Source organism: Aquarana catesbeiana, linkage group LG02 (genome assembly GCF_042186555.1).
Source record: "Aquarana catesbeiana isolate 2022-GZ linkage group LG02, ASM4218655v1, whole genome shotgun sequence".
Lineage (NCBI taxonomy): Eukaryota > Metazoa > Chordata > Amphibia > Anura > Ranidae > Aquarana > Aquarana catesbeiana.
In genome coordinates this window covers 149343990-149357483 of record NC_133325.1, presented here as the reverse complement: position 1 = coordinate 149357483, position 13494 = coordinate 149343990, and the positions used below count along the sequence as shown (strand labels likewise).

Sequence of the window (13494 nt, the reverse complement as noted above, 5' to 3'; positions counted from 1 at the left end):
TACTGCCTTCATCGAGCTCAGTATCGTCATCAGAGCCTTCCAAACGCTGGGCATCCTCCTGGAGCATGTACCCAACACTGTGGTCAAACAGTTCGAGGGAATCCTCATGAGGACATGGTGGAGCTAGGGAAGGAGTCACTGATGACATTGAGCTGAGGGAAGAGGCCGCTGCTTTGCCAGACAAAGCACCCTGGGCATGGGTGAGAGAGGATGAGGAGGATGAGGACGGCTTGGTCATCCACTCGACCAAGTCTTCCGCATGTTGCGGCTCAACATGGCCAGCTGCCGAAAAAAAGGCCAAGCGTGTCCCATGGCCACGTGCTGATGAGGATGCACCGTCTCCACGACCAGCACTAGACACAGAGCCTGCTTGCCCTCTCTTATTGGCTTGTGACTGTCTGCCTCTCCTTCTTGGCCTTCCAGACATACTAATGGCCTGTAGCTGCACTAAGCTGGGATAGAACACCTGTAATTTTCTTCAAGTAGCTTTATATACTGTAACCAGACAAGCCTGCCTGTCAGTAGGAAGATAACAGGAACGGATCTAGCTGAACACTGTGAGCAGGACGCACTGTACTAAATGTAAATAGTCTAGCTGCCTGACCGTGGTACTAATAGGATCAAATAGAACACCTGTAATTTTCTTCAGGTAGCTTTATATACTGTAACCAGACAAGCCTGCCTGTCAGTAGGAAGATAACAGGAACGGATCTAGCTGTACACTGTGAGCAGGACGCACTGTACTAAATGTAAATAGTCTAGCTGCCTGACCGTGGTACTAATAGGATCAAATAGAACACCTGTAATTTTCTTCAGGTAGCTTTATATACTGTAACCAGACAAGCCTGCCTGTCAGTAGGAAGATAACAGGAACGGATCTAGCTGAACACTGTGAGCAGGACGCACTGTACTAAATGTAAATAGTCTAGCTGCCTGACCGTGGTACTAATAGGATCAAATAGAACACCTGTAATTTTCTTCAGGTAGCTTTATATACTGTAACCAGACAAGCCTGCCGGTCAGTAGGAATTTAACAGGAACGGATCTAGCTGAACACTGTGAGCAGGACGCACTGCACTAAATGTAAATAGCAGGAACGGATCTAGCTGAACACTGTGAGCAGGACGCACTGCACTAAATGTAAATAGTCTAGAAGATAACAGGAACGGATCTAGCTGAACACTGTGAGCAGGACGCACTGCACTAAATGTAAATAGTCTAGAAGATAACAGGAACGGATCTAGCTGAACACTGTGAGCAGGACGCACTGCACTAAATGTAAATAGCAGGAACGGCTCTAGCTGAACACTGTGCGCAGGACGCACTGCCCTAAATGTAAATAGCAGGAACGGATCTAGCTGAACACTGTGAGCAGGACGCACTGCACTAAATGTAAATAGCAGGAACGGATCTAGCTGAACACTGTGAGCAGGACGCACTGCACTAAATGTAAATAGCAGGAACGGATCTAGCTGAACACTGTGAGCAGGACGCACTGCACTAAATGTAAATAGCAGGAACGGATCTAGCTGAACACTGTGAGCAGGACGCACTGCACTAAATGTAAATTGCAGGAACGGATCTAGCTGAACACTGTGAGCAGGACGCACTGCACTAAATGTAAATAGTCTAGAAGATAACAGGAACGGATCTAGCTGAACACTGTGAGCAGGACGCACTGCACTAAATGTAAATAGCAGGAACGGATCTAGCTGAACACTGTGAGCAGGACGCACTGCACTAAATGTAAATAGCAGGAACGGATCTAGCTGAACACTGTGAGCAGGACGCACTGCACTAAATGTAAATAGCAGGAACGGATCTAGCTGAACACTGTGAGCAGGACGCACTGCACTAAATGTAAATTGCAGGAACGGATCTAGCTGAACACTGTGAGCAGGACGCACTGCACTAAATGTAAATAGTCTAGAAGATAACAGGAACGGATCTAGCTGAACACTGTGAGCAGGACGCACTGCACTAAATGTAAATAGCAGGAACGGATCTAGCTGAACACTGTGAGCAGGACGCACTGCATTAAATGTAAATAGTCTAGATAGAAGATAACAGGAACGGATCTAGCTAAACTGAATACAGTGTATATATATATATGCAACACCTGGGATGCATATATATACACAATACACTGTAAGTGCAGCTAACTGACTGACTGTTCTGCCTAATCTATCTAACTCAAATCAAATGACACTGTCTCTCTCTCTCTCTATCTCTCAGCACACCGGAACACACACTACACAGGGCCGCCGTGCAGGCGGCCTTATATAGTGTGGGGTGTGTACTAAATCCCCTGAGCCATAATTGGCCAAAGCCACCCTGGCTTTGGCCAATTACAGCTCTCTCTACTGACAGCGCTGTGATTGGCCAAGCATGCGGGTCATAGTGCATGCTTGGCCAATCATCAGCCAGCAATGCACTGCGATGCCGCAGTGAATTATGGGCCGTGACGCGCCACACGAATTTAGCGCGAACGGCCCATAACGTTCGCAATTCGGCGAACGATCGAACAGCCGATGTTCGAGTCGAACATGGGTTCGACTCGAACACGAAGCTCATCCCTACTCAGAGGCAGGAGAGAGAAGGGGGAGACTTCAGTCACAGACAGATGGATGGTGAGCTCACTCACCCCTTGGCTGTCAGCATCTCTCATCCAGATTTATCTGAGGCTGCTGAACTTCAATTTTCTGCCCCCACTTTCCTTTTCTGAGGCACAGCACCAGGGATTGGAGTGTGGGCAGACACTGAGGGGTAGGGGTGGGAGGAAGAGGTGCAGATCGAGCCCTCTCTCCTCTCCCATCTGTGTGTGTTTGGGGGGGAAATGTTAGTGCTGTCTTTGGGCAGCATGAAAGACAGTGTAACAGACACTCTCAGCTTAGACACCTGCAGCCAGCAACCCTGCTGGGAAGCCATAGAGTAGTCTGAATAATGTGTCCGGGTTTCAGGCAGTCTGAAAACTGGACACATGATCCCAAACCCGAACTGTACGGGTGAATCCCGGACAGGTGGCGACCCTACAGAAAGATCATTTTGTATTGGTAGTTTTGGAAAGAGGCTGGTAAACATGTGAAGCCAGAGATTATAGTGTCTATCTGAGTCTCAGCAGAAGCCAGGGGGTGGGAGGTGGTGTGAAGCTAATGGGACCAGAAATTCGGGTCATGTCCCATTGCAACACAGACTCACTTGCTGCAGAGACCAGTATGAATGTGCTTTCCACTAAGTATGGCTGTTGTAGATGGAGATGGTCTGCATTTAGGGTCCAGTTCGCACAGATTTACTAGAGCTACACGGATTGCTTACGCTCATACGAGGACTGTATTTACCCACATAGGGATGTACATGTGTTTCATGCATGCTCACTCTGGCACTCCCATTAATGTCAAATGGGATGCAGCGGCTGAGTCAGGGAAGGCTTGCCTATAGCACAGACAATGTTTCCAGGTGTGCGCATACGCAAGCCAGCAACTGGCTGGGCAGAGGTGCACAGACGCGCGCATGCTCAGGCGCACGCCTGTCACCAATACAGGCGACAAACAAGCTATTTAAACTGGGCTGCAGCACTGGCTCATTGCTGCTTGCTCTACAGTGTTCTTTATTGCCTGTTCCTGTGCCTGACCTCTGATCCTGACCTGGCTTGCCCCTGACCACACTTGTATGCTACCTGCTCTTACCTCAGCTTGTCCCTGGAATCTGCTTCACCATTACAGACCTTGGCCGGTGACCTAACTACTCTTCTGCCTGATGTTTATGCCTGATCTGACTGTCTGTTACTGACCTGGCGTGCCTGACCCTGCATCCTGTTCATCCAGCCTGCTATAGCACCTCCAGTCCAGTAAGCTCACATCTGGTCCCTGCTTGCTTGCCAAGCATCTGCAGACTATCGCTAGCCAACCGAGCACCTGCCAGTCTGCTACCAGCCAGCCCTCTGTCTGCTGCATTCGTCTGCTGTCAGCTGTCTTTTGGCTTCTTCCCAGCGAAGTATCAGCTACTACCAGCGCAGGCTACTGGCCCCATTACAGGCACTCATATCTCGCCGTGCTCCCGCAGCCACTGTTCCACTCCCAGTGGCTCCTGAACCAGAGCTGTAAGAGAGGCCTTCCTATTCATGTCAGGCTCAATAACCAGGTGCATGACAGGCTGCCAGGGCACTGCCGCTGCTCCCAATTTTGACATCCATGCGGGTGTAGGTGCACAGTCTTCTTCTGGAGCTGTGCACCTGCATGGATGTCAAATTGGGAGCAACAGCTGTGTCCATGCAGCCACTGTGGACCAGGGAACACGAAACACCTTTGTTTCCCCATGCGGGTAAAAAACGGTCCTCACATGGGCGTGTGCTGTAGTACGTCCATGTGAATGAGGCCTAAAGGTCGATGCTACTATGCAAATGAACTAGCGACACAGTGTTATTGCTTTCCTGTCACTACTGCACATGTATCAGGTATTGCCACCATTTTGGCTTATCCCAAAGAGTCTAGACTACCCCAGAGCAAAGCTGGCATTTAGTGACATTGCCACTGTCTGCTGTCACTAATACATTTTGGTTCCTACATGTCACATGATCTGTTGAAGAGGAGCAAATAAGTTATTGGCAATAGGAGACTGCCTGTGGCAGGATAATCAGACACCAGACTATGACCGCCCATTGTGAAATTCAGTCTTGTCTGCAAAGGTGCACTTTCTTCTGGAAATTTATATTGACAACTTTGCTTGACCCGATATCTGTGAAAATTACATGTGTCCCAACTTTGGTACAAATTAATTTCATTTTTTGTTTTCTGTTTTCCAGTGTGGATGGAATGCCTGTCTGGTTGACCTCTTAGACCTGACCTCTGGCTTGTTAGTTGACTGATTTGTTCAACTTTTCTTATACTGTATTTTGTCCTCACCATGTTTTGTTTTACCCAATGATACCTCACCTGCCAGTCTGGTTCTGACCCAGGACTGTTTGGGTAGTCCTTCTCAGGGCTTTTTTTCTCAGAGAATAGGTGCAGGAACTCAACCATGCCCGCCACACACACATACCTGCCAAATGGCATCAAATAGTAGCTCTTCCCTCTGCATATAACCCTCATCTTCTCCCCCTCCTTAAAAGCTCCATCATCTCTCATATGTCTTACCTTTGTTGCAATATTAAGCTGAAATGCCTAGCCGGCTGTAGTACCTCCCAGCATACTATACTATACTACAGTCACTTGCAAGGGAGGTCATGCAGTAGGAGCATCAACAACTGGTCGCCAGGGAAAAATGGAGACCACAGAGGGTGCAGCCTACCACACACCCTCTCCTGCCCATGACTGCATTGAATCCTGGGCACCTGTTCTGTATCTCCCTTGTCCCTGTCCAGCACTCAGTGGGATCTGCGCAGGAGATCTGACCTGTGGGAGGTACTGGGAGATAAGCTATCACTTGTAAACGCAGAAGCTGGACTTCGTGTTACCAAGTGATAGTGGTGAGCAGGGAGCAGAAGACCTGAGCCAGAGGTGGTGGAACTGAGTTCCCCCTAGTTCCTGCTGAAAAAAGCTCCTGCACCTGATTGGGGATGAGCACATTGTTCCGCCGCAGTAAACCAGCACAAAAGTGCCTTAGGTCCTCTAAGTAGGAGGCAAGCACATAAACCTTCCCTGAAAGATGATTGGTGGAGGAAAGTAGTAAAAAACTCTGAAGCAGCAGTCATCTCCAAGTGCAGACATTGACTGACCCATACACAAATATGTTTAGAGAAGCAGTTTTGCAGGAGTTATAGGTGTGTATGTTCAACTGCAATGTCATACCCCTCAAATAGTAAATTATTTTACTGACTAATGTACATTTCCTTTTTATAACTAAGAGTAAAACAAAATAAATAATTAGATGGTAGACTTTGCTTTCCTTTAAATACTATAGCAGTATTAGCAGCTGAAATATATCTACAACTTTGAAACTTTTCTGTACTGATTCTGAAACGCACACTAACATGTAATGTGTTCATTTTTATCTCGCTTAAACAACTGTCCCTAATCTTTACTCATGGACCTCAGTGCCTATGGAGGAGGGAACTGTGATCAGGAGGGTGGGGAGAACTAAGGGAGGGGAGAGGATGCCCCTGTCTCAAGTTTGTGGTTTTACATCCTAATACAACTAGCAATAGCTGATATAGAACTATGTGCAAGCAACACTTGTACTGACATGTCCCTAATTTTGTCATGATGGGTACAGAAAGGTAAGGAGAGAATTGACCAATGGAGGGGAAAGCTATGGATACTGAACTATAAATTTGACATATCTGGATGAACGGAAAGAAAAACTGATGCACAGTAAAAAAAGGCAATTTTTTTAAGAAGAAAAGAATAAGAACGTAATCGTAAATACAAAAAGGGATCAAAACACAGAAGAATGAAAGTCTGATACGAAGTCAAAAAAGATAAATCATTTTAAGAAAACTAGAATAAGAAGAGGAGATGCAGAGCATGAACATTGCATTTTACATTAACAAGGTAACAATTATACATGGCAATTCTACAAAGGAAACCCATTACAGTTTGTAAGCAGTATTTAACCAAGACAGCTGATCATCCTGTGCCTCTACCTACAAAGAAGGATACACTTCAGTGTGAATACGTCTGGATTCTGTCAATTTGGAATTGACCATTGCAGCACCTAGGTAAGATAATTCTATGAAACAACTTTAAAGCTAGCTGTACCCATGAGATGGGAGTTGGATATTCTGACCACTGAGCAATTGTCTTAATGGCTTGGAACCTCCATGTGTTCATGTTAATGTACATGGAGGAGAGAGTTTGGACAGAACCACAGCCTTAGTTAAAGTACATTTATACCTGTGGATTGCCATTCCTGGTGGCTGTATGAAAACGCTAGCTGCTGCCTGCCTGTGTACTACTTCTGTCTACTACTTCTTAGTCAAAGACTTGGATTATTTTAGCAATAGATTAAATTAAGAGTTAATTAAGAATTATTTGGGATTAGTTTACTAAAGGCAAATAAGCTGTTTTCTTTGCAATGGAATTTTTACTTAGCTAGGTGAATGTGATGATCCAGTTTGCTAGGAATACCCAATCGTGTGCAAGGAAATTTAAAAAAAATATTAAAAAAAATTTCTTAAACACAACTGGATGACAGAACTCCGCAGAGCTTCACCTCATTCAATGAGCAGATGTAAAGTTGCAAAGTGAAAATCCTTAATTGCTGTTAGTAAATCAAGCATTTTAGCTCAATTTTTGTTTCAGGTCAGTGACAATATTAAAGCCAAAGTTTCAGCATAACATCTTAGGCAACTAGTATATTCAGGAGGGATCAGCATTTTGACAGCCTACATAGTAATTTCATGGCAGGTTTCCTATAAGGAAACAGTAGCGGGTGACCAAACAATACAACCATGATGATTGTTTGTTTCCTCAATTGGAAGTGTCTTCTAGTACCCATAGATATGATCTTACCGCTATCTGGCTAAAATCAGACAGATCTTGTGAGGATTATCTCCTGTCTGTGGGGATTTCTGTGGGGATTTTAAATTACGCAGACTAGTATGGCAAGATGCTTAATTTAGTCTAACTGGAAATCCAAGCTTAAAGCATGTCTAAACCCAAAAAAAAAAAAATTTATTATATTGCAGCTTACCAATACTCATATGTGGTGGTTGCATTCGTTTTTATTTATTTATTTATTTATTGCTTTTTTCCTTTATTCTTACTTGGTGATCTGGCCAGTAACGCACTCCCTGTCTTAAAGGGGTTGTAAAGGTAATTTTTTTTTTCTTTAAAAATAACAAACATGTTATACTTACCTTCACTGTGCAGCTCGTTCTGCACAGAGTGGCCCCGAACCTGGTCTTCTGGGGTCCCTCGGTGGCTGTCTCAGCTCCTCCCCGCAATAATTAACCACCTTAATGCGAGCTCCCTCGCATGGTGGTTAGTTATTGCGGGCGCACTCCCGTGATACAGCCGGCGGCTATAGCCGCTCGCTGTATCACTCGGCCCCGCCCCCGGCGCGCCGCGTCATTGGATGTGATTGACAGCAGCGCGAGCCAATGGCTGCGCTGCTTTCAATCCATCCACTATAGCCAATCAGCGACCAGGCTGATCGGCTGAATGGAGGTCGGGGACGAGCGGCCGAGTTTCGAGGTGTCAGGTAAGTAAAACGGGGGGGCTGGGGGCGGCGGTATTATCAAAAGTTTTTTCACCTTAATGCATAGAATGCATTAAGGTGAAAAAATTTATACCTTTACAACCCCTTTAAGCCTAGTACACACGGGGCGAATGTCGGGCGGCATTGGGCGGTTCAATAAAAACTGTCCGACATTCGGCCATGTGTATGGCAGCCGGGCTGGCTTCTATCGAAGGGTCATGATCGAATAAGGTCTGCCGACCAGCTCCTGATCAGTGCTGTCAGCTAATGGCTGAGAGCGCTGCCTAGAGTGTTCTGGAAGTGGGGCTGTCCCCCTATCACAGGGATATGCAATTAGCGGACCTCCAGATGTTGCAGAACTACAAGTCCCATGAGGCATAGCAAGACTGACAGCCACAAGCATGACACCCAGAGGGAGAGGCATGATGGGACTTGTAGTTTTGCAACAGCTGGAGGTCCGCTAATTGCATATCCCTGCCCTATCAGAACACAATAGAACAGCAGAGAAGATCGCTGTATTAACATCAGATTGTTAGTACAGCGGCTCCGACCTGAGCTGTCTGTTTTTTTTTTTTTTCGTTCAACCCAGCTAGTGGCGTGTACAAGGTTTTAGGCTAGGTTCACACTGGTGCGATGCGGGAACCACAGCGATTCCTGTGCAGGTTCCCGCATCACATCCATAGGTGTGCAGAGCCTATTGCATTAGGGTGTGCACCTCAAAGCTCAAACACATACAGTATGTGTGTATGCATGTGTATATATACAGTACTGATGGTGTCAGTAGAGCAGTGGATAGTGCCAGTAGGGCAGAGATTGAAGTCAGTATGGCAGTGGATAGTGTCAGTTTTTATTTGTATAATTTTATTTTTATTATTTTCTAAAGTGGTATTATTTTGTACAATTTTTTTAAGGAGCCCCATTAGGGGGCTTTGGTGAAATGTCAGGGGTTTAAACAGGGGCAATCTGCACCACACAGTGTGATTAGGGTGTGCCCAAACACACCTGGCACACCCTGTGCACACGCCTATGATCACATCTGAATCACAGGCAGTGCACACTGCTCTCTTTGAACCTTTATGGGTGTCAATAAAACGTTAATGACACCCCTAAATTTCTTAACAGAACGCAGTGCGAACTGTGAAATTGGATGGAATCCGATCGCATTGGGTCAGAACACCCATGCGATCCAATTCCAGTGCGGACAAAAAAAAGGGTCCTGCCCCATTTTGGTGCAAATGCAATGTGATTTAAACCATACAAATTGCATGGTTAAATTCGTATCGCATAGACATTACATGTGATGTGCACAGCAATGCGGTGCGAATCCCATGCAATGTCTGGCATTGCATAAGTGAGAACACAGCCTTGCGGTGTCTCCACTCTGGATAGAGGGGCAATGGAGACACCCTTGGATAACTACATTGTCTGGAGAAGGTGATGTTAAATGGACTAGGAGATTTAGAAGGACTTTACAAAAGTGACCAACAAATTAAAGCCAAGCTCCAGCAATATTTTTGGGCAGTTACAGAAACCGTTTTTTTTTACTGTTGGGCTAAAGGTTTTACATAAATTTAAAAAAGCTGATCATTGTAAGCATCCCTGTAATTATTTGGTCAGCTTGGTCTGTTAAAGAAAGTTGAAAAAAACAGACTTACTGGCCAGATCACCCAAGGTGAAAAAGAAAAAAAAGCCAAAAAAGAAAACAAATTCAGCAATCACATTTAAAGTGGTTCTAAAGGCATTCTCCCCCCCTTATACTTTACCCGAGCTCGATCTTGATCCAGCAATGTACACAAGAGCAGCTGCTCTATCAGCTCTATCCCGCCTCATTGGCTCAAAAACAACAGCGTGAGTCATTAGCTCCTGCTGCTGTCAATTACAACCAGTGAGGAGGAAGCAGGGTACTGGGCTGAGCAGAGGTCTGTGTGTCTATGGACACAGAAAGCTGGTGTTCTGCCGAGAAAGTTCCCCTCAGCGGATAAGGACCCCCCTCTACTGCGCAGGCGCAGCGCTTGCGCAGTAGGAGCCGGCGGAAATAGCCAAAGCCAAATAGAATAGAAATCAGCTGTACACGGTGCCTGTAAGAGGGCCCCTCGCGGGCACGGCCTCGCTGCGCTCTGCACTTTTTTATGCTCCCTCTAGGTCCACTTGGATGATGGGGCTTGAACCTGGACCCAGGGCGCAGGCGCCGTGTACAGCTGATTGAAGTTTTTGAGCTTCAGCTATTTTCGGCGGCTCCTAGTCATTCGTCCTGCGCAGTACAGGGGGGTCCTTGTCCGCCGGGGGAACTTTATCGGCAAGACACCGGCTCAGGAGCAAGCCTGCACCAATGCCCCTGAAATAAAGTGGCTTGCTTTGTTGGTCACTTAGCAGCCTCGTTAAAAGTACTAATTAACAAGTTAATGTTTGTGACCAGTCTCTTACATTTCCATTGCTAACAGTGTTACTAGGTGTACCTCTGGTTCCTGGAAATAGTTCTTAATTGTAATGTGTAACAATAATTCTTTCATTTACTTAAATAACATCTGTGACCTTCATATGAAAAAATAAATCTTTGGAATAAAGCACAGACAGGCATAATGCATACTAGCACTAGGAGTAAACCTGTGCTGTGTTTGAAACAAATTGAATTCACTGCAAGTTTAGTAAGGCAGTATCAGTTCTGTGCCCAGGGCAGCCTTCAGAAATGTTGGGGCCCCTTACACAGCTGCAGGCCTGGGCCCCTGGGGCCTGACCACCAACATTCCCCAGGACCCGCCCACTGGCCATCCCACCAAATGCACCCATAATATACACTGATTTGGGTTATTTTCACCAAAGAAATGCAGTGGTATACAGTTTAGCCTAAATTTTTGAAGAAAGATTATTTATTTGCAAAATTTTATAACAAAAACTAAGAAAAACACATTTTTTATTTTTAAAAATATTCGGTCTTTATTGTATTATTAGCAAGGAATAATAACCCAGTGGTGATTACATACCGCTAAAAGAAAGCTCTATTTGTGTCAAAAAAATTATAACAATGTCATATGACTACAGTGTTGCATGACCGCGCAATTGTAATTTAAAGTGTGACAGCGCTGAAAGCTGAAATTTGGCCTGGGCAGGAAGGGGGTGAAAGTGTCCTGTATTGAAGTGGTTAATTTATAAGGAACATAACTATACACTCATATATACTGTACATACTCATATGTACTGTACCATTCCACTGGGGGGGATGAAATGGCCATGTGAAGGAAGGAGTGGGTGGAATGAAATGGGTATGTAAAGGAAGGTAGGGTGAAAATTGTACCCCCCCCCCCCCCCATACACACACTTTCCTGTACATGCCTATTGTACCTCTCCTTCCTTTACATGCAGTGGGCATGTAAAGGAGGGGGCGGGGTACAATTTTCATCCTACCGTCCTTTACATACCAACTTCATTCCCTCCACTCCTTTCTTCACATGCACATTTCATTCCAAGCCACCTAAAAGATGGCCTAATCCAGCAGAGACATCCCCATATATTCAGCAAAGAGACATTCCTATATAATCCAGCAAAGAGACGACCCACATCCAGCAAAGAAATAGCCCCAATCCAGCAGAGACAGCCCCATCTAGCAAAGAGATAGCCCCATCTAGCAAGGAGACGTCCCCATGCAGTAAAGAGACAGTCCCCATGCAGCAAAGAGACAGTCCCCATGCAGCAAAGAGACAGTCCCCATTCAGCAAAGAGACATCCCCATGCAGCAAAGAAACAGTCCCCATGCAGCAAAGAGACAGCCCCCATTCAGCAAAGAGACATCCCCATGCAGCAAAGAAACAGTCCCCATGCAGCAAAGAGACAGTCCCCATTCAGCGTCCCATGTAGCAAAGAGACAGCCTCCATCCAACAAAGAGATCGCCCAATAGAGCAAAGAGACAATACCCATGCAGCAAAGAGACAGTCCCCATTCAGCATCCCATGCAGCAAACAGACAGCCCCCATCCAGCAAAGAGATGGCCCAATAGAGCAAAAAGACAGTCCCCATGCAGCAAAGAGACAGCCCCTATCCAGAAAAGAGATGGCCCAACAGAGCAAAGAGACAGTCATAGACAGGCTGGCAGCACAAGAGGACCACATCCACACATGTAGCCCCTCAGCATCCCCATAACCCCAGTCTGCAGGAATGTCTGCTCAGCATTATAGGAATTATGCAGCAGCAAGTACCTTCATTCACTGGGCAGGCAGCCCATCCACAAAAGCTCCCGCAAACCCCCTTTCTTCTTCACTGCAAACGTGCCATCAACCAACTAAACTCAGAATCAGTCAGTGAATGATTGCTGTCCATTCCCTGTGTACACATTACCCGCTCCACTCCGTTTGGCTCTGGCTTCAGTTTGAGTGTGCCGCGCTCGTTCCCACTGGTCACGTGACAACCGATTCCCTGCCCACCTGTCAGCCAAGCAAAGGAAGCTGTAGGTCCCCCCTGAGCTATGTTCTCCGTGCTCCCTGTAGGTCTTCCCCTGAGCTATGTTCTCCGGGCCGGAGTGGCATGCTGCTAGTGCTGCCGGCCACTGGGGGCAGCCGGTGACGGGCCCCTCCAGAGGGCCGGGCCCCGTACATGTGTATGGGCTGTCCCCCCATGATGGCGGCCCTGTCTGTGCCCCAACTTCTGATGAGGAAAGTGTTAGACAGCAACCACAGAGGCAATAGAACATATTATTTATTTATTACAGGTACTTACAGTGCCTTGAAAAAGTATTCATACCCCTTGAAATTTTCCACATTTTGTCATGTTACAACCAAAAACGTAAACGTATTTTATTGGGACTTTTATGTGATAGACCAACACAAAGTGGCACATAATTGTGAAGTGGAAGGAAAATGATAAATGGTTTTCAAATTTTTTTAAATAAATATGTGAAAAGTGTGGTGTGCATTTGTATTCAGCCCCCCTGAGTCAATACTTTGTAGAACCACCTTTCGCTGCAATTACAGCTGCAAGTCTTTTTGGGTATGTCTCTACCAGCTTTGCACATCTAGAGAGTGAACTTTTTGCCCGTTCTTCTTTGCAAAATAACTCTGTCGGATTGGATGGAGAGTGTCTGTGAACAGCAATTTTCAAGTCTTGCCACAGATTCTCAATTTGATTTAGGTCTGGACTTTGACTGGGCCATTCTAACACATAAATATGCTTTGATCTAAACCACTTCATTGTAGCTCTGGCTGTATGTTTAGGGTCATTGTCATGCTGGAAGGTGAACCTCTGCCTCAGTCTCAAGTCTTTTGCAGACTCTAACAGGTTTTCTTCTAAGATTCCCCTGTATTTGGCTCCATCCATCTGCCCATCAACTCTGACCAGCTTCCCTGTCCCTGCTGAAGAAAGGCATCCCC

General features: G+C 46.0%; 1 protein-coding gene across 1 annotated transcript in view; it reads left to right on the top strand.

The window, feature by feature from the left end:
- Positions 1-6095: 6095 nt before the first annotated feature.
- Positions 6096-13494, top strand: part of NFE2 (nuclear factor, erythroid 2) — a 57319-nt gene continuing 49920 nt past the window's right edge. Inside the window, exon 1 of the mRNA XM_073613629.1 lies at positions 6096-6655. The gene's annotated coding sequence lies outside the window, so the exon portion shown is untranslated. The remainder of the gene's footprint in view (positions 6656-13494) is intronic.